The sequence below is a fragment of the Saimiri boliviensis genome, chromosome 2, assembly GCF_048565385.1.
Source record: "Saimiri boliviensis isolate mSaiBol1 chromosome 2, mSaiBol1.pri, whole genome shotgun sequence".
In the NCBI taxonomy this organism is placed as follows: Eukaryota; Metazoa; Chordata; class Mammalia; order Primates; family Cebidae; genus Saimiri; species Saimiri boliviensis.
Genome location: NC_133450.1, coordinates 195,500,878 through 195,525,000, shown reverse-complemented (window position 1 = coordinate 195,525,000; position 24,123 = coordinate 195,500,878). Strand labels below are relative to the sequence as shown.

General features: G+C 33.7%; 1 pseudogene; it reads left to right on the top strand.

Moving 5' to 3' along the window:
- The first annotated feature begins 22,400 nt into the window (after positions 1-22,400).
- On the top strand, positions 22,401-22,921 carry LOC101050842 (tubulin-specific chaperone A pseudogene; annotated as a pseudogene).
- Positions 22,922-24,123: the final 1,202 nt, after the last annotated feature.

The window sequence follows — 24,123 nt, the reverse complement described above, 5'->3', positions numbered from 1 at the left end:
AAAATGGTGGGAGTGCAAATTAGTGCAACCATTGTGGAAGACATTGTGGCGATTCCTCAAGGAAACAGAAATAGAAATACCATTTGACCCAGCAATCCCATTACTGGGTATATACCCAAAGAATTATAAATTGTTCTATTATAAAGACACATGCACATGTATGTTCATTGCAGCACTGTTTACAATAGCAAAGACCTGGAACCAACCCAAATGTCCATCAACGACAGACTAGATAAAGAAAGTGTGGCACATATACACCATGGAATAATATGCAGCCATAAAAAATGATGAGTTTGTGTCCTTCATGGGGACATAGATGAATCTGGAAACCATCATTGTCAGCAAACTGACACAAGAACAGAAAACCAAACATGGCATGTTATCACTCATACGCAGGTGTTAAACAATTAGAACACGTGGACACAAGGAGAGGAGCATCACATACTGTGGTCAGTTGAATATTTACATATTCAGTAAAATATGTATATGAAAAAAACTGTGATATTAAACATTGAATCCTTAATTCTCAATGATTTTTCTTTTTTAAAAAAGTAAGAATTTAGGGGATTTTCTGAAGGAATTACCTGGAAGAAAAATTAGTCCAGTCACTTTCTCTACTATGTTTAATAAGAAGAAAAATTGTAATAGAAAGAAGACCCTTTATGATTGTGGAGAAGGCTATGTTCAAGTCCCAGTTATTAGTTGTGCTATTTTGGAGAAATAATGATTATAAGATTATTTGAAACTGATATGAGATAATGAATTTAAAGTTGTCCCACCAACGGGATGAGATGCAATGCATGTTAGATGAAGTTCCTGTTTGTTTGGAAAAATTTAAATTTGAGTCTAGAATTTCTCCTCTTAAAAAATTCTGTTACTATTCCTTCTTATGATGTGAAATATATTTTATGATACAATATTTTATTTAGCAAAATGTTCAGTAAATGGATTTTTTAGTCAAGTTACCTGGACTTGAATCCTGACTTTGCTACCTGCAAGATGTAAGAACTTGGATTATGTTTGTAAATTTCCAGTGTTTCATTTCCTCAAGCACAACATGAGGAACATATTTGTGCAAAGGGGAGATATGATTTGAAGTATTAATATAAATAACATGGTACCTAACACATAATAAGCACCAAATAATTGTCATTACTATTTGAGAATTGGCACACATTTTTCACACAGGGATGCTTGTTTTCATTTCATGTATTTGTGGTCTTTAAAGTCATTAAGGACACAAAAGTTCTTTAATTTTGTTAGTGCAAAAATCTATTAACTTAATAACCCATCTAATTACTCAAATAGCATTTTATCCTTAAATAATGAATTGTGTAATAGCCAAAGCATTTTATAAGTATTTGATAATTTTAAAAGTATAGAGATAATTACAGTCTAATTGAGTGGGCTTAATCTATAAGAACAATAAATAAAAGTTAAATTATTAGTCTATCTAATAAAAAGTATTTCACATATTTAAATAGTGTAATTAATATTTGAGATTGGATGTTATACTCACAGAAAGAGTCAGATAATTCACATAATTCTGTTAAGACTAATCACCTAGATTTAGAAATCTATGCTTACCCAGCTAAAAAATTACCTTGCTTAAAGTACCATCAGTGAATTCTTTAAACTTGCAATTACCAAATAGAAATTTAAAAAAAAAGTTTACAACTGAGACTTTTTCCAAATGTCACTTTTAATGTTTATAATTAGTCTACCATGAAAAGTTCTAGGTAATAATACAAAGCCATTCGATAGAGAAAGATTAAAAAAAAGATCCATTCAAATTTGTCATTGATCTGACCTGAGCTGGCAATGTAATTCAGGTTTGTATTAAGATTATTTTACTTGTCCATGAATAAAAAGATACAAGTTATCTTTCAGTAACTTTAGGTAACATTTCAGATGTTAGAGATACATTGTCATATTGTTTCGTTTTTTTCACATCTGCTCATCTTCTGTGTCTTTTTGAAGAGTCTGATCCAAATGAGTTAGGTGCAAAAAAATTACATTCAGAAAGTTATTACCACATGTACTACAATTCAGTAAAATACTATGGAGATGTCAGCAAGCTGTCTTGAATGAGAATATTCTTATAAACATTCAGAAAATATTTAATAGTCTTCTAATATACATAATCAGCTTTGAAATAATCTATGTAGCTTAACATAAGATAAACTGAGAATGATTTTACCATTTGGTAGAACTTTTTTTTTTAATGAACACTGATGACTGTGCTTCGGTAACTACCATACCATCAGGTACAACTTGTATATGGAGGTAGAGTAAAATCTAATTACATGTATTAATGTTTGCTTAAAATTGGCTCATCTAAGTATCTTTCTCAGTTGAGAGAATAAAACCTCTTTAAATTTACAAACAATTTAAAATGATTAGGATAAAGGAATTATTTTAATTGCCCATATATAATTTTACAATTAAAATGGCTTATATCTAGTATGACATTTACAACTGTTTTTGCACTAAATTAACCAAGAAATATATATAATGACTTATAAGGACAACTAAGTATGTTGGCGATATTTAAGACTGATTTTAAAAAGATTAAAAATTTGGATTCTAAAATTTATCCTTAAAACATACAGGTATACTTTACAAGTGACAGCATTTAGTTTGTTATTGTAACACCATTTCTGTAATTTTGGAAACATTGAGAATAGCCTGTCTAGAAACAGGAAATTGGTTTAGTATAATGTAATTTATCTGTACATGTAACGTTATACAAACTATGTAATGATATTTTAAAATAATATTTTGCAATAGAAATAATTTAAACATAATCTATCATATAAAAAATCAGTTGTAAAATAGCATAAGCATTATAATCTCAGTTTTGTAAAATAGCCATTCACTATCATACACCTTCTTTGAAGGACTTTGAGTAGGTGTCAGTCAACATTTCTTAAAGAATGAATAAATAAGACAAACACTAAATGTGTAGTTGTAAACGAATCTGTTAAGCACTTTGTAAAGAATGTAAATATAATCTGCATTCTAAAATTATGCAAAATGGTACAACATTTTGATTTTCAAGGGATTTTTAGTGATTGTAATGATTAGTGGTAAAATAGCCTCTTAGGAAGACGATAAAATGAGGAAAGACTTCCATTTTGCTAGTGTATAATTTTGTTTTCCTGTGAGATAATTTATACAAACAAATTGGTTGCTCATACATAGAACTACAGCATATAATTCCTAGCAATGAAAAAAATTCTGAGTGTCGGTGATCCAATTCAATGTTACAAATGATTACATCACCACAGAAACACACACAATACATACCTAAACTATTTATTTTCAGGGAGTTGCCGTTTCTATTTTAGCATTAGTATCATAACACCAGGAATGGATATGTTTGGTGAAGGGTTAGAATACTCATTTATTTCACTACTGAAGAAAATGTAAGAATATCTCATATTTTTATTCAAGATAAAAATTTAAAAAATGTAATGTTTCTTAGGCACTAAGGACTTGTAATAACTTCATTATTCAACATTTTAATTTTTTCTAACACTAGTTTTTGGCATAAACATTTATTGCATTTTCTGCAATTCTGGAATTTCAGACAGCCCAATAATTGAACCCCTTGTTTTTGCTCCTGACTTCTGAGCAAATTGAAAATAAGAGATCAGTCAACTGGATGGAAAAACCTTCGGTTTGTTACCGACTTTAAAACAACACCACCACACTGACCTTACAATAATAAGCTGAAGTGCCGGGGTGTGGGATAATTAGATATGGGGAGCAAATATCTTGTCCAGGACTAGGCAGACTTAACACTTCATAACAGTTCCTGATGGAAAACTAAAGACCTTGCCGTAAAGCAGAACTTCACTGAACTTGAAGCAAGGTCAAGAGCACAGCACAGAAATCCCAAAGGCACCAGTGAAGGGAAGGGGCAGAACTGTACAATCACCAGCCAGACACTTCACTCCTCCTCCTTTTAGCAGGAACAATGAGTGTAGACAGAAGTCAAGTGAGTTACAGTCTCACTTGTTGTTTTCCTTACCATGTATCTCAATCATGTCCCATACAAAGAAAACACAGTTACTAGTGATAAACCAAGTTTCATTTTTTTTCATGCTGTTATGCTATTATTAAATCAATCTTGCTTTGACTTTTTAAGGGATAAAGTTTCAGAAAAAAATAGAGTGAAAATAATTGTGAAGAAAACTTGGGGTTAGACACTCCTCAGTTTACTAAGTAATGGTACCTTTTTTTTTTTTTTTTAAGAAGGCACTTGTAGTAAACATATTATATATAAAACATATGGAAAGGTACTATCGAGTTTATTTACGCCAGAAGACATTAAAGTGCCTAAAGGTGATATTAATCTTCAAAGTAAATTTTCTGCCTCGGTAAATTTAATTACAACACTGTTCTGGGTCACAGCGTATGATTTTAGTTTTATTCTTCTTGTTTTAAGTGTTATTCTACTAATAGTCCTTCTAGCTTCAGTTGGTACCTTGTTTATCTCTGACGACAGACTGAGAGGGAAGTGTAGGGGAGAAGAGGTAATAGAAAGTCTTCCTAAGGTCTGGGCATTGCTTTTTTCTGTTAAATGAACATATGTCTGTGGCACACCTACAAAACACATTACTAGTTTGACTGCTAATTGCAGTTCTTGTTCAGATGTTCTTCAGAAACCGAACATTAAATAAAATCTAGCTTCTCTTTTCCTGCTAGAACTATGTAGTCTACTATGAAAAGACATTGCAGACAATGTATTAATCTCTAACTTGTCATTTAGCAAGCACTTACTGAGCTCTTTCTCTATTTCAAGCTTTTTGTTATAACAAAACACACACATATAAGCTCATAGAGTGTATAGTTTTTCCTACTTGATTGGCAGTTATTTGTCATATTAAAATATGGTCGTGCAGATACAAAGGGAAGTACATTCCATTTGTTCACACAAATTTCATTTTTACACACATAGACACACAGATACATACCCACACAGATGCATATACATGCTCAGGTACCCTGGATAAACTGTTCGTGTTCTAGTCCATCTCCAAATGTGTAGAATATGATTTTAAAGCAAATATATGAAAAATTTTGTGAGTAGAAATGGAAATTGTATTACTAACTTGCTCCTGAAGCTATTTAGATGAATCTATTCTTTTTTAAAAGAACAAATAATTTACTGGTTTAAAAAAAGCATTTGACTAGTATCATACAATATGGCCTCTTCCAACTATTTCATATAATACCAATTAAATGATAATAAAAACAAAACAAACTATTACTATTAAAAAGTAAGTTTAAAGGCAATTTATTGGGGCCAGGCGTGGTGGCTTACACCTGTAATCAATCACAACTATTTCAGAGGCTGAGGTGGGTGGATCACGAGGTCAGGAGTTCAAGGCTAGTTTAGCCAACATAGTGAAACTTATCTCTACTAAAAATACAAAAATTAGCCTGGTGTGGTGGCACATGCCTGTAGTCCCATCTACTCAGGAGGCTGAGGTGGAAGAATTGCTTGAACTCTGTAGGTGGAGATTATAGTGAGCCAAGACCATGCCATTGCACTCCAGCCTGAGTGACAGAGTGAGACTCCATCTCAACAACAACAAAAAAGCAATTTATTATGAACCTTCCAGGTTTTCGGTTTTCGGTACCTATAAAGCTGTTGTTTTTTATTGTAGCAAAGCATATCTAAGGTATGCTTGTGGTGCATTATGCTATTCATTAACAAATAACTTTTCCTGAAAAAAATGGCTGAAGTATTGTCATATCTTCTTTTCCCTAAACTCTAGAAAATATGCCAGCTCTCTTTAAAGAAAAAAAAACTGATTCCTCTTTGAGTGTCCACATTGTTTTTTTTTTTTTTTTTAATTACTGTATAGTCTTGCTATGTTCAGAGATAGAATCAAATAGGATAATTGAGAAGCGGCAGCAAAACTCCTGGGGCTTCCTTCATCTCCTGCCCAACACAAACTCCATCTAAGTTTCCTTGGAATTGTTGCTTAGAATTTCCATCTTAACTACTGATAATTGGTGTGTGTGTGTTTGTGCGTGTGTGTGTGTGTGTGTGTGTGTGTGTGTGATGCGGGATATAGTTATTAGTATAAATGTTTCTGTTCTGAATTTGTGTTTTGATGACTTAACCCTCTTACAAATCGAGGAGCTATGTTTTACTATTAGGCAATCCACTGTACCTGAAAACAAAAGCAGTGCTAGCTGCTTTCTCATTTCCAGCCCAGGGTGAACCACAAAAGGCTATATCCTACTCTCCTCTTTGCTAATTGACCTCAGAAGCTAAGATCAGCTGGGCACATCAACTCAGTTTAATTTCCAAGACATCAATGTACAGTGATAGAGAAGCATCCTTCTTCCACATAACCATCCACGTTTATAATCTTTCTGTAAAAGAGTCCTGCACTTGCTCCTTATACAGATAAATAAAACTGTTTAATTAAGGGAAGTGCATTCCATTTGTTTACACAAACATTTTGTTTTAGCACACATGGACACGCAGATGCATATACATACAGACGTATATACATGCATGTAGGCCCTGGATAAACTGTTAGTTTTCTAGTCAATTTCTCAATGTGTAGAATATGATTTTAAAGCAAAATAAAACTGTTTAATTTTGTATTGAGATTGTGACTATTATATTTGTAAGTAGTCTACTTATGCAGGAATCACTGATGACATGACTTAATAATACCATTAATGTCTTTAGAAGATAGCAGGTTTAAAAAGGAGAGTGGCAATTAAACAGTATTTTTCAGAAAGGGTGGTTTCCACTGTGATTTGTGAGAGCAGAGTCAGAAAGAGGATTGGAGCAGGAAATCTTGAGAATTACAGAATCTAATTAGTCCCATTATTTACAATGTCAGTTAGAAATGGAGGCAGAGGAGAAGCCGGTCTGGGCTAGAAATCAGAATTGGTCTGGAAACTGTAAACACTAACCTGTTTTTTAGCTGCTAATCCGAGGAGAAGACTTCAACAAAATGCTAAGTGAGACTTTAACACATATACAATGGAAGGAACCAAAGACAGTACACAAATCTGGATACCTGAATATGTCATCAGAAAATAACTATAAAACAAATAACAACATGATATGAATTATGAAAATATTTAGTTCAAAGGAAAAGTGTCCTTCATGCTAAGTACTCAAAGGTAAGGACATTCCCTAAAATGAACTATTATGAGATTCACAGTAAACTTTTACCAAAGTTGCACCATTTTAGTGAAAGAAAGCATCAGGTTGAATTGGCTGATATTTTTGAAGCAAGACAACAAAATTGTATTAATATGCAAGTAGGTGAGATAAGAAGGTGCTTTGGAGGGAAGAAAGAACAACAGTGAGCCATGAAGAAAACAAAATTGGAGATATAAAGGATTAAAGGGAAAATGCATCAGAGTACAAAGAAAAACAAAATAAAACAAACCAAAGAAACTAATAATATAAAGCCTGTGCACAAAGCTTAAAATGGCTCACTGTTTCTGTGGATTTTCTATTATGATGAGTTAAGACTTTTGCCTTGTTTTAAATCTGAAACTTACTTTATTCTTTCTCTCTATAGAACTTGGGTTCTTGCTTATCAAGCCTACATCTGATTTTGGAGAGGCCACTACACATGTGTACATAAAATTTATATTAGCACTATCCTTGTTTAAAGTTATAAATTTTATTGGCTAGTTTTTTCTAACAAACTACAAGTTGTTATGATATTTATATGCTAGCCAATAGTAGGCATCATTGGTGCTGGGACATCTGAATCAGCCAAAGTGTCAGATCCAGTCACAGGTGGTGGACTCTGGATACAGCTCCTAAAAGATGTGTTTTTGAGGACATCAAAAAGTTTAAAACTCTAGGTAATTAATCTTATCCATTTCTCTGAAAATGCTAATCTAACTTTTCCAGGTGGCCAATTTCTACCTTTATTCCAGAATAAATCAAGGCGAATCTTAAGCGTTTCAGAGTGTAAACAGTTGCTTATTGCCATCCATTATGAAGTCTAACAGTTTTACATTTATTCAAAAATGATTTTCTGGGAACTTTCTAGAAGAAACAATGATATTCTTTACATCTTTTATTTTCCTGGGCAAAAACTTCATGGTATAGTAAAGTAACATTAATATAGAAAATAGTGTGATTGTAAATAATTTCTGTTCTTAATATATATGCATGCATACATATGTAATAATCACCATATGCATCTCCAGAATTTTTTCAGGTAAATATTATCTATTCCATCTTTTTTCAGCTCTGACAACCAAAACTCTACATTATAGCTCTTTAAATTTTACTATCCTAGATACCTTACATAGTGAAACTGTACAACATTTACCTTTCTGTGACTGGCTTGTTTCCCCTAACATTATGTCTTCATGTTATCCATGTGTAGCATGTGTTCACATTTCCTTCTCTGGTAATGTACTTTAAAATATTTTAATACAAACTGTCATTTATGTGAGCGTCTAATATTTTCACCAGACACAGTGGCACTTAGACAGTATTTGGAATGACCAAAGCAGAAATTCTCAATCAAAAACAGAAACTAAGTACTACAAATATCATTTTTATAAATAACCACCAGAAATATTTTAGTGGTGAAATCAGTGTTCTTCAAGATATGTTATTTGCTACAACAAGGGCACAAATACCTTGGTATCACAGCCAAACAGTCTGGATGTCTAGAATTTCAGACAGCCTTTCTTCTCCTTTCTGGCCTATTCAACTGGAGGGTTCTTCCTCTTAATCTGACATTTATTCTTATACTTCCACAAACTGAAGCCTTTCTTCAAGGGACTTGTTATAATGTTTAAAGAAATAATGAGCATTGCCCTGAACTTATAATAACAAGTTATAGAAGCATTTATCCTTTTTTGACAGACTTTGTTAGAAAACTTCCTTTTACAGTGATATGTCAACTAGTAATGAGAATAAAGGGAAAGAATGTAAAACTTCTACCAACCTCTATTTCCTAGATGCAGCCTATAATTACTATAATAATTTGACATTTACTGGCAAAATTAGCATTGATGTGCTCATAGCATTATATGTTCTCTCAAATATGTCAGACCCACATCCATTGCCTATCTAGCTAGCCTTGTGGAGGCATTCTGTTGGACAGTGGATGACAGTTAGAAGAAAAATAAGCTAAAAAGGGAGGTGCGTAGCCATAACACAGACTTGGCATGATTGGAAAAGACCAGGCATCACTTTGTCAGACAGAGAAAGATGGGCAAGATTTCTTCTGACAAAGATCCTGGTGCCACATTCACAAGACTTGCAGAGAGAAGAAAATGGTCTTTAAATATAGCAGACTTAAGAATTATACTCTTGGAGACTCAAGTTGACATATGTCCTTAATTATTTAGACCTCTTAACATTAATTATCGCAATGTTAAATATTACAATTTTGTTGAAGGTACATTTTCCAAATTATGCTTAAGTATTTATTGCCTGACGATTTGCTACAGGTTTTTGGCTTGGACACATTTTCAGATTTAAAATGTTGATAGAATGGTAAATTTTATTGATCAGCTTGGCCGGGTTATAGCGTGAAAGCTGTTTGTTTTTAAATGTACTTAAAATTTAAATCAATAGAATTTGAGTAAACAGATTATGTTCCATAGTATAAATAGGCAATATCCAATCAATTGAAAGTCTCAGGGACTAAGATTGAGGATTCACAAAGAAAAAGGAAGTCTCCTCCAGAGTGCAACATAGAAATCCCCCATCAGGGTTTTCAACCCAATGCCCTGTAGAATTTGAATTCAATAGTGCACCATCTACTAATGTGAATTTCGAACCAAAGTTCACACTTGCCAGCCCCCACAATCACACATGCCAACTATTTAAAATAAATCTTTCTCTAGGGAACTCTGAAGAAGGGAGATTACAGTTGCATTCTACTGTATATTTATTCAAACATTTGATCATAAAAAGTGTTGAATTAAATCAAATACTTTATGAATCTATTAATAATCACTAGTGTTTACATTTTAATGCCTACATCCAGATAGTTATAGATATCTTATTTACTTATTTACTTATTTATATTTTTTAAATTATACTTTTAAGTTCAGAGATACATGTGCAGATCGTGCAGGTTTGTTACATGGGTATACAGGTGCCATGGTGGGGGTGTGCTGCATCCATCTCCCCATCTACATTAGGTATTTCTTTTAATGCTACCCCTCCCCCATACCCCCAATCCTGCTATTTCTTCCCTAGGCTTCCAACCCTTAGGCCCCAGTATGTGATGTTCCCCTCCTTGTGTCCGTGTGTTCTCCATGTTCAACACCCACTTATGAGTGAGAACATGCAGTATTTAGTTTTCTGTTCTGTGTCAGTTTGGTTCCAAGTCTTTGCTACTGTGAACAGTGCTGCAATAAACATACCTGGGCATATGTCTTTATAATAGAATTATTTATAATCCTTTTGATATATACCCAGTAATGGGATTGCTGGGTCAAATGAAATTTCTATTTCTAGGTCCTTGAAGAATAACCAGTCTTCCACAATGGTTGAACTAATTTACACTCCCACCAACAGTGTAAAATGTTTCTATTTCTCCACATCCTCTCAAGCATCTGTTGTCTCCTAATTTTTTGATGATTGCCATTCTAACTGGCGTGAGGTGGTACCTCAATGTGCTTTTGATTTGCATTTCTCTAATGACCAGTGATGATGGAGCTTTTCTTAACGTGCTTGTTGGTCGCATAAAGGTCTTCATTTGAAAAATGTCTATTCATATCCTTTGCCCACATTTTAATGGGTTTGTTTGTTTGTTTCTTGAAAATTTGTTTTAGTTCTTTGTAGATTCTGGATAGTAGCCATTTGTCAGATGGATGGACTGCAAAAAATTTTTCCCATTCTCTTGGTTGCCAGTTCACTCTACTGATAGTTTCTTTTGCTGTGCAGAAGCTCTTACATTTAATTAGATTCCATTTGTCTATTTTGGCTTTTGTTGCTATTGCTTTTGGTGTTTTCGTCATTAAGTCCTTGCCTATGCCTATGTCCTGAATTGTATTGCCTAAGTTTTCTTCTAAGGTGTTTATGGTATTAAGTCCTTTGTTTAAATCTTTAATCTATCTGGAGTTAATTTTGGCCTAAGGTGTAAGGAAGGGATCCAGTTTCAGCTTTCTGCATATGGCTACCCAGTTTTCCCAACACCATTTATTAAATAGGAAATCCTTTCTCCATTGCTTGTTTACATTAGGTTTGTCAAAGATCAGATGGTTGTAGATGTGTGGCATTGCCTCTCAGGCATCTGTTCTGTTCCATTGGTCTATATCTCTGTTTTGGTACCAGTTCCATGCTGTTTTGATTATTGTAGCCTTGTAATATAGTTTGAAGTCAGGTAGCATGATGCTTCCAGCTTGTTGTTGTTGTTGTTGTTGTTGTTGTTGTTGTTGTTGTTTGCTTGCTTGTTTGTTTTTGATCAGAATTTTCTTGGCTATGCAGGCTCTTTTTTGATTCTATATGAGGTTTAAGGTGTTGGTTTTTCCAATTCTGTGAATAAAGTTATTGGTAGCCTGATGGGGATAGCATTGAATATATGAATTACTTTGGGTAGTGTGGCCATTTTCAAGATATTTATTCTTCCTAACCATGAGCATGGAATATTTTTCCTTCTGTTTGCATTCTCTTATTCCTTGAGCAGTTGTTTGTAGTTCCCCTTGAAGAGATCCTTCATCACTCTTGTTGTATTCCTAAGTATTTTATTCTTCTTGCAGCAATTGTGAATGAAAGTTAACTCATGATTTGGCTGTCTTTGTGTCTATTATTGGTGTATAGAAATGCTTGTGATTTTTGCATATTGATTTTGTATCCTGAGACTTTGCTGAAGTAGCTTATCAGCTTAAGGAGATTTGGGGCTGAGACAATGGGGTTTTCTAAATATACAATCAGGTCATCTGAAAATATTGATACTTTGACTTACTCTTTTCCTAGTTGAATACCCTTTATTTCTTTTTCTTGCCTGATTGCTCTGACCAGAACTTCCAGTACTACATTGAGTAGTAGTGGTGAGAGAGGGCATCCCAGTCTTGTGCCAGTTTGCAAAGGGAATGCTTCCAGTTTTTTTCCCATTCAGTATGCTATTGGCTGTGGGTTTGCCATAAATAGCTTTGATTATTTTGAGATACATTCTGTTTATACCTAGTTTCTTGAAAGTTTTTAGCATAAAGTGCTGTTGAATTTTGTCAAAGGCCTTCTCTGCATCTATTGAGATAATCAAGTAGTTTTTGTCTTTGGTTATGTTTATGTGATGGATTATGTTTACAGATTTGCATCTTTTAAACCAGCCTTGCATCCCAGGGATAAAACTGACTTGATTGTGATGGATAAGCTTTTCAATGTACTGTTGGATTCAGTTTCCCCATATTTTACTGAAGATTTTCACATCTATGTTCATCATGGATATTGGCCTGAATTTTTTTTTTTCAGTTGTGTTTCTGCCAGGTTTTTGTATCAGGATAATGTTGGTATCATAAAATGAGTTAGGGAGGATTCCCTCTTTTTGTATTGTTTGGAATAGTTTCAGAAGGATTGGTATCAGCTCCTTTCTCTACCTCTGGTAGAATTTTGATGTTAACCTGTCTGGTTCTGGACTTTTTTTGGTAGGTATGCTATTAATTGCTGCCTCAACTTCAGCACTTGTTATTGGTCTATTTAGGGATTCCACTTCTTTCTGGTCTATTCTTGGGAGGGTAAGTGTCCAGGAATTTATCCATTTCTTCCAGATTTTCTGGTTTATGTGCATAGAGGTATTTGCAGTAACCTTTGATAATAGTTTAAACTTCTTTGGAATCAGTGGTGATATCCCCTTTATATTTTTTTAATGCATCTATTTGATTCTTCTCTCTTCTTTTTTATTAGCGTGGCTAGCAGTCTATCTATTTTGTTGATCTTTTCAAAAAATCAGCTCCTGGATTCATTGATTTTTTTAATGGTCTTTTGTGTCTCTATATCCTTCAGTTCTGCTCTGATCTTAGTTAATTGCTGTCTACTGCTGGCTTTTGAATTTGTTTACCTTGTTCCTCCAGTTCTTTTAATTGTGACATTAATATTGATGAAAAGTCCATACTACCCAAAGTAATCTACAGATTTAAAGCATTCCTTGTCACAATTGTGATTGAATTTTCTATAGAATTTTTTTTTTAAATCCGAAAATTTAACTAAAGCATAAAACTGAAACCTGAAATTCCTGGAAGGAAATGTAATAAAAAAAAGCTTCCTAACATTTTCTTTGACAATAATTTCCTGGATTTCACTAAAACATAGGCAACAAAAGCAAAAATAGACAAGTAGTAATATATCAAACTAAAAAGCTCTGGACAGCAAAGAAAGCAATAAACAAAATAGTAGACCTATGGAATGAGAGAAAATATTGGCAGACCATATCTAATAAAGGGTTAATATCTGAACTATGTAAGGAACTCATTCAACTCAACAGGAAGAAGACAAATAACTCAATTAAAAGTAGGTCAGTGTCCTAAGTAGACATTTTCCCAAAGAAGAGATATAAATAACTGTCAGGTATATAAAAATGTGTTCAACATTACTAACCATCAGATAAATGCAAATTAAAAACTACAATAGGATATCACCTCTAGACTGTTAGGAAGACATTTGTCTAAACAAACAAGTAAACAAAGATCAGAGTTGGCAAAGATTTGGAGAAAAAGAACCTTGTTCACTATTGATGAAAATTTAAATTGGTGTACCTATTATAGAAAAAAAGTATAGAAGTTTCTCACAGATTTAAAGTAAAACTATCGTAGGATTTAGCACTCTCACCTCTGGATATGTTTCCAAAGAAAATCAGGATCTCAAAGAGATATGAGTAACTTCTGTGTTCATTGCCATATTATTCACAACAGGTAAGATGTGAAAACAGCCCAAATGTTCACTGATGAATGAATGAAGAAAATGTATATATTAATACAGTGAAATATTATTAATCCTCATAAAACAAAGAAAGCAGATGTCAAGTGGTATTTGACAAAGAAACAAAAATAACATAATAGAGAAAAGAAAGTATGTTTGACAATTTTGTGGGAATAACTGGATATCACATTTTTTAAAAATGAATCTAGACACATATATCACATCCTTTACACAAATTACCTTACAATGGATCAGAGACTCAAAACTAAAATACAAAACTATATAACTGTTAGAAGATAACACAGAAGAAAATCTAGATTCCCTTGAGTTTGAGGATGAATTTTTAGACACCATACCAAAAGCATGATTCAGGAAATAAATAATTGATAAGCTGGGCTTCATTAAAGTTAAAAATTTCTGCTATGCAAAAATCACCATCAAGAGAATGAAAAGACAAGCCACAGATTGAAGAAAAATATTTGTAAAAGAACTATGTGATAAAGGATTACTATCCCAAATATATAAAGAAGTCTTAACATTCAACAATAAGATATAAAACAAACTATTTATAAAAGGGCCTAGAACCTAACAGATGCAGCAAATATATCCAAATGGAAAAAGAAGCATATAATAAGCCTACAACTTATGTCATCAGAGAAATGCAAATTAAAATAAAAGCTTGATACTTTAACATATTATTAGAATAGTCAAAATTTCAAACTCTGACAGCACCAAAAGCTGGAGGGATGTAGAACAAAATAGTCTCGTTCATTGCTGGTCAGAATGTAAAATGGTACAGCCACTTTGGAAGACAGTTTGGTCAGTTTGTACAAAATCAAAGATATTCTTATGGAATGATCTAGGAATTCTTCTTGGTATTCATGCAAGCATTGAAAACATGTCCACACAGACACTTGCAAATTGAAGTATGTAGTATGTATATAGCAGCTTTATTCTTAAATTCAATGCTTGCCAGCAACTAAGATGTTCTGCAGTGGGTGAATGCATAAAATGTTTAAATATTTCACACAATAAAATACTATTAAGACAAAAAACACATGATTATCTCAATAGATGCAGAGAAGGCCTTTGACAAAATTCAACAGCCCTTTATACTAAAAACTCTCAATAAACTAGGTATCAAATGAACATATCTCAAAATAATAAAAGCTATTTATGAAAAACCTACAGCCAATATTATACTGAATGGGCAAAAACTGGATGCATTCCCTTTAAAATTCGGCACTAGACAAGGATGCCCTCTCTCATCATTCCTGTTCAATATAGTATTGGAAGTTCTAAGGGTATTTAATTAGGAAAGAAGGAAGTCAAATTGTCTCTATTTGCAAATGACATGATTGTATATTTAGAAGACCCCATCATCTCAGCCCAAAATCTCCTGAAACTGATAAACAACTCCAGCAAAGTCTCAGAATACAAACTCAATGTGCAGAAATCACAAGCATTTCTATACACAATAATAGACTAACAGAGAGCCAAATCAAGAGCAAACTCCCATTCACAATTGCTATAAAGGGAATAAAATACATAGGAATACAACTAACAAAGGATGTAAAGGATCTCCTCAAGGAGAACTACGAACAACTGCTCAAGGAAATAAGAGAGGACACAAACAGATGGAGAAACATTCCATGCTCATGGTTAGGAAGAATCAATATCATGAAAATGGCCATATTGCCCAAAGGAATTTATAGATTCAATGCTATCCACATCAAGCTACCTAAGACCTTCTTCACAGAACTGGAAAAAAAAAAAAAACCTTAAACTTCATATGGAACCAAAACAGAGACTGCATAGCCAGGACAATCCTAAGCAAAAAGAACAAAGTGGGAGGAATCACGCTACCTGATCTCAAACTATACTACAAGGTACAGTAATCAAAACAGCATGGTACTGGTACCAAAACAGAGATATAGACCAATGGAACAGAACAGAGGCCTTGGACGCAATGCCACACATCTAAAACCATCTGATCTTTGGCAAACCTCACAAAAACAAGCAATGAGGAAATGATTCCCTATTTAATAAATGGTGTTGAGAAAACTGGCTAGCAGTGTGCAGAAAGCAGACACTAGACCCCTTCCTGACAACTTACACTAAAATTAACTCCAGATGAATTAAAGACTTAAACATAAGACCTAATACCATAAAAACCAAAGAAGAAAACCTAGGCAAAACCATTCGGGACATAGGTATAGGCAAGGACTTTATGACTAAAACACCAAAAGCATTGGCAACAAAAGACAAAATAGAAACATGGGACCTAATTAAACTCCAGATCTTCTGTATAGCAAAAGGAACAACCATTAGAGTGAATCAGCAACCAACAGAATGGAAAAAAAAAATTTTGCAATCTACCCATCTGACAAAGGGCTAATATCCAGAATCTACAAAGAACTAAAACATATTTCAAGAAAAAAACAAATGAACCCATCCAAAAGTGGGAGAAGGATAGGAACAGACACTTTTAAAAAGAAGACATACATGAGGCCAACAAACATATGAAAAAATGCTCATCATCACTGATTATTAGAGAAATACAAATCAAAACTACACTGAGATACCACCTCATGCCAGTTACAATGGCAATCATTAAAAAATCTAGAGATAACAGATGCTGGAGAGGATGTGGAGAAATAGGGACACTTTCACGCTGTTGGTAGGAGTGTAAATTAGTTCAACCATTGTGGAAGATAGTGCAGCAATTCCTCAAGGATCTAGAAATAGAAATTCCATTTGACCCAACAACCCAATTACTGGGTATATACCCAAAGGATTATAAATTGTTCTATTATAAAGACACATGCACACGTATGTTCATAGAGGCACCATTTACAATAGCAAAAACCTGGAACCAACCCAAATGCCCATCGACAATAGACTGAACAAGGAAAGTGTGGCACATATACAACACAGAATATTATGCAGCCATAAAAAATGATGAGTCCATGTCCTTACAAAGGACATGGATGAATCTGGAAACCATCATTCTCAGCAAACTGACACAAAAACAGAAAAACAAACACCACGTGTTTTCATTCATAGGTGAGTGTTGAACAATGAAAACACAGGCACACAGGAAGGGGAGCATCACACACTGGGGTCTGTTAAGGGGGAAGGGAGGGACAGCGAGGGGAGATGGGATGGTCAGGGAGGAATAACATGGGGAGAAATGCCGGATGTAGGTGACAGGGGGATGGAGGCAGCAAACCACATTGCCATCTGTGTACCTATGCAACAATCCTGCATGATCTGCACATGTACCCCAGAACCTAAAGTGTAATAAAAAATGACAAAAATATTATTCATAGCTTAAAAATGAGCTTTCAAGTTATGAAAAGATAGAAGGAAACCTTAAATTTATATTACTAACTGAACAAAGCCAATCTGAGGTGTATGACTCCACCTATATGATATTCAGGAAGAGATAAAAGTTATGAAGAAAAATATTAGTGGTTTCCAGCAGTTGAGTTGAGAGGGAAGAACAAATAGGCAGAGTACAGCACATTTTTAGGGCAGTGAAACAACTCTGTATGAATCTATAATGGTGAATACATGTTATTATGAATTTGTTCAAGCCCATAGGTATATAACACCAAGACTGAACTTGAATGTAAATAACAGGCTTTAAGTGATGGTTTCTCAATGTAGTTTAATCCATTGTAACAAATGTACTACCCTGGTAAGAAATATTTAATATTGGAAGAAGTCAAGTATTGTGGGGACAGAGGCAATATAGATCACCTGTGTAACGTCCTCCCAATTTTGTAATTTTGCTGTGAACCTCAAGCTGCTATAACACATATGAATGGATGAGCATGGAGGAAATTATGCTAAGTTAAATAAGCCAGACATAGAAGGACAAATATTACATGATCCCATTTATATGAGGAATCTAGCATAGTCGAACACTTAGAAACAAAGAGTAGAATGGTGATTACTAGGGACTGGGGAGAAGGAAAATGAGGGGAGGCATTAGTTGAAGAGCATAAAGTTTTATACTCTAGAGCACAGGGCCTACAGTTAACAATACTGTATGGTACCCTTAAAAATCTGCGGCACAGTTCACAATAGCAAAGAGTTGAAACCAACCCAAATGCCCATCAATGATAGACTGGATAAAGAAAAGGTGGCATACATACACCATGGAATACTACACAGCCATAAAAAGGATGAGTTCATGTCCTTTGCAGGGACATGAATGAAGCTGGAAACCATCGTTCTCAGCAAACTGACACAAAAACAGAAAACTAAACACTACATGTTCTCACTCATAAGTGGGTGTTGAATAATGAGAACACATGGACACAGGGAGGGGAACATCATACACTGGGGCCTGGGCATGGGGGACTAGGGGAGGAATAGCGGTGGGTGGAGGGATTGGGAAGGATAGCATTAGGAGAAATATCTAATATAGATGACAGGGCAATGGATACAGCAAACCACCACCATGGCACTTGTATACCTATGTAACAAACCTGCACCATCTGCATGTGTACCCCAGAATAAAATACAATAAATAAATAAGTAATTGCAAAGAGGATAGATCTTACGTTAAGGGTTCTTATCATTAAAAAAAAAAGTAGTAAAAAAATAAAGAGGGCAGGAGGAAACTTTTTGAGGTAATGGATATGTTAATAGAAATATTGTGGTGATGGTTTCATGGTTGTATACTCAACTCCAAAACCTTCAAGTTGTACATATTAAATATGTACAGCGTTTTGTAGTCATACCTCTATTAAGTAGGTTAAAAAAATGCCCACATACAAATCCTGGTTCTTCTATTTGCTTTTTGTGTGATTTGAGTCCAATTATGCAACCACTATCTTCCATTGTTTCATTGCTTGTGAAAGGAAATTAATACTTTATAAGGTGCTTATAAAATGATGAAACTATATAAAGCACTGAAGACAGTGCTTGGTGCACAGTAAGCACTCAGTACATGGTAGCTAAAAGAATGATAATTATGCAGTAAATTCCCAATGTCTTTCTCCTCTGTTTTAGTCTGACTTTTTACAGAATAAACTTCTTACAGATCATCATGGATAATTGTTAATAAATATTGAATATTTAAAATGGAATTTATTTTTATAAAGTTAATATTTTCCTACTTTTGAAATGTTAAATTAGATAAATTGACATTTACTGAATATGCCTTGGGGGAATGATCAGAATTTTCATTGTTTCAAAATATAAAATGTGATTCTAAAATAATGTGATGATTAAAGGTTTATTATTTGTAGTAGAGCAGATAATAAATATTTTTATAATTTTTAAAATACAATGGAAAAGTAAGGGCTTGTCAAATGACATGGAAAAACAATGAAAAATAATATCTGTCAGGAAAACAGACAAATATATAAATCAGCAAATTTGACTTATCCAGTAACTGAAATTGAGTTTGTTGCCAGTAAAATGCTTTTCACAAAGATGTGTTGCTCCTGGCAGTTACTACACTTGGGACTGCCAGGTCCTCACTTAGAGCTTTCAGGTTTTCAGCCTTTCACCTATCTGCAGCTAGCCAGTCAGTTGTTAGAATGCTTGTCTTATCTCTTCTCATTCTGGATATCTTCTCATTCATCTATATCAGAATCATTTTTAAAAGACCACTACAATTTTCTGGCACTGGTTGAAGAGCAGACAAAAGAAAAAAATGTGTGTATGTGAGTGTGTGTGTATGCATGAATGCAAAACCTTGTACATATCTGTATGAGTGGTCTCAGGAGGAAAGAGAAAATCTGCATGCCTTGGGAAGAGTTGAAAACTTTGTAAACAGCTCCCAGGGAAAATATATCTTCAGAGATTTTATCAGAGGTAGTACGTAATTGAAAATTCTGCAAAATCAAAGGTTATTCCCAGAGATAGAGTGTAGCAATAAAACTGGGTAAGCTAAAGGAAGGAGAAAAGTATAGTTATCCTAAAGAACTACTATGTTATTAGCAGACACAAAATAATTTCCAGGAATGAACTGATTTTAATAGATGCATTGTTGTTCTTCTTTCTTGAAATAAACTTGTGTTTGTTATTTATTGGTTGGGCAGATAATTTATGCTCATTTTAAGCAATTTGAAATTTTTAATGCTTCTTTCTTTCCCCACAATTCAACCACCTAGAGATAACCACTGTTAATATTTTGTGTTCATCGCCTGATTTCATATATATTTCCAATCAAAACTTAAAAAGTAATAATAATGTCTCTACAAATGAAAAGATCCAAATACATATATATGCATTTTATTATACTTAGAAATTCTCCTTCTCATATCAAATATTATTTATAATACAAACAAAATATTTTAATGCAATTTTAAAGAACTTTAATATGAAAGTTTTATACTTACAAAAATTGCAAAAATAATATTAAGCATCCCCATAAACCTGGAATGCAGTTTCTCCTTTCATTAACATTTTACATTATGGTACAAATGACATAATTGATGAACCAACATTGTTATATCATCATTAATTAAAGTCTGTGTTAACCTCCTTTTTCTATTCTAGGATCCCTTCCAGGATACCACATTACATTTAGTTATCATATCTCCTTTGGCAGCACTTGGTTGGGATAGTTTCTCAAATTTTTGTTGTTTCTGTAGACTTTGACAAGTTTGAGGACTACTAGCCAAGCATTTTGTAGGATGCCCCTCAACTGGAGTGTGTCTGATGTTTCTCTAAGGATTAGATGTGGATTGTAGGTTTTGGAAAAGAAAACACAGAAATAAAATATCATTTTATCACATGAAATCAAAAGTTTTTATGATCAATATGACTCAGTATTATTGATGGAAATATTGATCACCTGGCTGAGGTTCTATATGTCAAATTTCTCCACTTTAAAGTTACTCTTCACTCCCTCACTCAGCACATTTCATGCTAAAATCTTTAAAACAGAAACACTACTCAAAGTGGCAGTTATGCCCACCTCCTCAAGAGAAAGTATTTACATAAATATTTGGAACTGTTCTGCAATGGAGATTTACAGCTTCTTAATTTCTTAATTTCATTATTTATTTATATCAGTGGATATCACAAATAACTGTTTTCTACAAACATACCTGGTTTTATTGTGCATTGCTTTGTTGCTCTTTGCAGATACCATTTCTTATAAATAGAGGGCTTGTGGCAACCCTACATTAAGCAAGTCTGTCAATGTCATTTTTCCAAAAGCATGTGCACACTTCATGTCTCTTTGTCACATTTTGGTAATTTTTGTAGTATTTCAAAATTATTAATTATTATATATATTATGGTAATCTATGATCAGTGATCATTAATGTTACTGTTCTAGTCATTTTGGGGCTCCATACACTCCCATATAAGATGTGAACTTATTTAATAAATGTTATGTGTATTCCAACTGCCTCACTGAGCTGTTGTTTTCCTGTCTCTCTCCCTTACCTTGGACCTCCCTATTCTCTAAGACACAAGAATATTGAAATCAGGCCAAACCGTAATTCTTACTTCCTATTGACAATGTAGTTGTTAAATTGAGAGCTCTGATGATTAATGGTTTTACATCTGCTAACACAACATCCACCCTGCAGCCCATGGATCCAGGAGTAATTTTGACTTACAAGTCTTATTAGCTAAGAAATATGTTTTGTAAGGCCATAACTGCCATAGATAGCAATTCCTCTGATGAATCTGGGCAAAAATAAATGGAAAATCTTCTACAAATGATTTGCCTTTCTAGATATAATTAAGAACACTTATGATATTAGGAAGAGGTAAAATATCAACATTAACAGGCATGGAAGAGAATGACTATAGAATTTTTTAATTTATTTTTGTTTTATTTGATTTCTTTCAGCAGTGTTTAGTAGTTCTCCTTGTAGAAACTTTTACTTCCTTGGCTAGCTCTACTTGCTTTTCTTTGTGGCTACTGTAAATGAGATAGATTGCTTTCTTGGTCTATCTCTCACCCTGGCCATTACTGTTTAAAGAAGTGCTACTGAATTTGTACATTGAATTCTATAAGCATTTATAATTTCTGGTAGGCTTTTTTGGAGTCTTCAGGGATTTCTAGATACAGAGTAATATCATCCACAAAGACAGATGGTTTGACTTCCTCTCTTTATATTTGGTTGCCTTTTATTTGTTTCTCTTTCCCAGTTGTTCTGGCTAGGCCTTCTAGTACTGTATTTAATAGAAATAGGGAGAGTGGGCATCTTCATCTTGTTCTGGTTCTCAAGGGGAATGGTTCCAGCTTTTGAGCACTTAGTATGATGTTGGCAGTGAATTTGTCATAGATGTCTCATGTTATTTTGAGGTATGTTACTTCAGTACCTAGTCTACTGAGTGTTTTTACCATGAAGGGGTGTTGGATTTTATTGAAAGTTTTTTTCTGTATTTATTGAGATAATCGCATGGTTTTTGCTTTTAATTATGTTTATGTGGTGAATCACGTTTACTGATTCACATTTGTTGAACTAGCATTGCATCCAAGAAATAAAGCCTCTCTTATCATGCTTAGCCTTTAGCACCCGGTTCTCCGCCCCTCCTTCTCACAGCGCTCGAAGGACCATGGCTGATCCTCACATGAGACAGATCAAGATCAAGACCGGCGTGGTGAAGCGGTTAGTCAAAGAAAAAGTGATATATGAAAAAGAAGCAAAACAACAAGAAGAGAAGATTGAAAAAATTAGAGACATTAAAAAGCAGGTAGAGATCCTATAAGAATCCCAGATGATGATCCCAGATTGCCAGCGCAGGCTGGAAGCTGCATATTTGGATCTTCAACAGATATTAGAAAATGAAAAAGACTTGGAAGAAGCTGAGGAATATAAAGAAGCACGTTTAATACTGGATTCAATGAAATTAGAAGCCTGAAATGTTTCTTGTATGGGGTGGGTTTTACATTAAATCCTGGGGTTCATTTTACAATTCATTATTTTTAACCATTGCTATGTGTTAAAGTAGTATGAGAATGTGATTGTTTTTCTCCGGTTACATACATATTTCTTTGTCTAATTCAATATGTCAAATAAATGAATGTATCTAATAAAAAAAGCTTTTGGAAGTGCTGCTTGATTCACTTTGCTAGTATTTTATTGAGGAATTTTGTGTTTATGTTCATCAGTGCCATTCTAAACAAAATAGCAAAGACAAAAAAATCAACTTAGGTGCTCAGCAATGGTGGGTTGCATAAAAACTCTATATATGCACCATGAAATACTATGCAGCCAAAAAAAGAATGAAATCATTTCTTTTGCAGCAACATGGATGGAGTGGAGGCCACAATCATAAGCAAAGAAATGCAGGAACATAAAACCAAATATCACGTGTTCTCACTTATAAATAAAAGCCTAACATTAAGTACACATGGACATAAACATAGGAACAACAGACACTGTGGACTGCTAGAGGGGAAAGAAGGAGAGAAGGGTGTGAGTTGAGAAATTACCTAGTGGGTAGTTTGCACTAAGTTGTACATATAAATTGCACCTGCCTACAATACAACCATGTAACAAACCTGCACATGTAACCCCAATCTTTTCAACAAAGGTCCAATATCCGGAATCTATAAGGAACTTAAGCAAATTAAAAACAACAACAACAAAACATTAAAAAGTGGGTAAAGGATACAAGTATTATTACTTTTTTTAATATTTAGAACACTTGCTATACCTATTAACAAAGTCCAAGTTTTAAAATTAATTCTTTAGAATGCTCTTGATATACAATCATGATTTTTTCTAAACAAAGATAGTTTAGTGTCTTGTTTTCTAATTTCTATAAGTTTTCTTTATTTTTGTCTTACTGTACTAGTTTTGATTTTCAGTGCAATGTAGCAGAAAAATTATGAGACAATGTATCTTACTATTATTTCTTCTCTTTGGTGGAAAGTATTCCATTTTTCACCATTAAATATGATGCTACCTGTAGGTTTGCAGAGGCAGTTTTTAGCAAATTAAGAAATTTACTTTCTACTCTAATTTGCTGAAAATTTTTAGCACAAATGGTATTGAAATTTATCAAATGCTATTTCTGCATCAATCAATATCATTATTTGGCCTGTTGATACAATGGATTACATTAATTGTTTTCAAATGGTAATCAGCCTTACATACGTTGAGTAAATTTCACTTGACAGTGTTGAATAATTGTATTAGTTCATTCTCGTACTGCTATAAGGACATACCAGAGACTAGGGAATTTATAAAGGAAAAAGGTTTAATTAATTTACAGTTCCTCAGGTCTGGGAAGACCTC